General features: G+C 39.2%; 1 pseudogene; it reads right to left on the bottom strand.

Moving 5' to 3' along the window:
• Positions 1-601: 601 nt before the first annotated feature.
• LOC105808502 overlaps positions 602-1,494 on the bottom strand; it is an 11,383-nt pseudogene continuing 10,490 nt past the window's right edge.

Below are 1,494 nucleotides of genomic sequence, written 5' to 3' on the forward strand. Positions count from 1 at the left end.
AAAAGGTCCCCAAATTTCTTAAGCCCCTGGGAAGATTTCTCAGTGGGCATATTAGAGTAAAGAGCAAGAAGAGACAGTAACTACTTCTACTGCTAAAAACCAGCCACTCATGCTTGTGCCTTTGGAACACTGGTTGCAGATCAGTAACCACCACCCTACAATAAAAGGTGAATTTGTGCCTTCAATATGAATTTGAAGATATTTAGAGGAAGACATAAATTGTTTTCTTTCATACAGTTATAGGCATGAAATCTACCATCATGTTGGGACAAATATATATTGTGTTTTGGGAGAGACAATATCAGAAATTGTCAACAAGGAAGAGACACAAGGCACTGTATTTACTATCCTAAGGGCATACTTCAAGTAGTACAACAATGATTATGATAAGGTCAATTGCTTATATACATCACACACACATTGATTATAGTGGTTTTAAAAAAGTGAGCTTGTGACTATAGAGAAATGAATGTGATGCATCTTTAGCAATACTATTACCATTGACTTTGATTGCTCAGTCCCTGCATCAACTGCAGTTGCCTTCTATGGTGATATGGCTTCTCTGTGCTAATTCCTCTTGAGCTGAAAAATATTGGGGCAGTTAAATGAAGACTGAATTGTCCAAGAAGCATTTGCCTATCAGATCCCCTGATCTCTCCTGTGCCGGTTTTCTGGGAAAACTGGGTGAAGCTTTATCAATCTGATTCAAAGTTTTGTGAGGAATAACTCATGTCAGCATCGTTCTGGTTTGATGCATCCATTTCTCCTTTCTGTGTGTGTCTCTTTTGCTTGCTAGAGTCTAAGAGCAGATTATATCCAGTGACAGCCATAACCTCAAGACTAGCAAAAAATATGTATGTAAAGGTCATTTCTTTATCCAGTATGTTCTTTCTTTCATCAATTGTAAATGTTTGATCGAAGATAACATCTTGGGATACATTGCCATTCGAATTTTTAAATTCAGATTCATGCTTAGATCAAGGGTCATCCACCTGTGGGGTCTCAAGGAGGAATGAAGAAGGACTCAAGGGTTGCCTGTCTCTGGGGTGGTGTTTCAGTCCTTAGAAGAAGAGTTGTGTTATTTTGGATATAAAACTGGGAATACCGAGGATAATGGAGTGAGGCATCTAGGAATTTAACAAAAAAATCTTCTGTATTCTGGTTTGTAAAGTCTATCAGAAACCTCACAATGCACTTTACTTCTTCTCCTTTTATAAATAGAGTAGTTCTGTCTACACTTGATGAGGCTTCAGGCCCACCAGATACATCTTCCTTCCGCCAAGTCATATTTTTCCACCTCTACCTCCTCATTTTCAATTTTTGAATCTTTAGTGGTTCTTCATCTGCTCTAAGATCTTGAGCCTCTGGTAATTAGCTTCTAGGTACCCCTCATCTGAACAAAAGTGTGGTGGCCAATATAAGCAAAAGCTGAAGAAGTGAGGGAGAAGGCTCATAGAATGGCCAGTTGGATGCTCAGTCCCTGCCCTGGGTCCC

This window comes from Propithecus coquereli, unplaced genomic scaffold, assembly GCF_000956105.1.
Source record: "Propithecus coquereli isolate 6110/MARCELLA unplaced genomic scaffold, Pcoq_1.0 Scaffold176, whole genome shotgun sequence".
Lineage (NCBI taxonomy): Eukaryota > Metazoa > Chordata > Mammalia > Primates > Indriidae > Propithecus > Propithecus coquereli.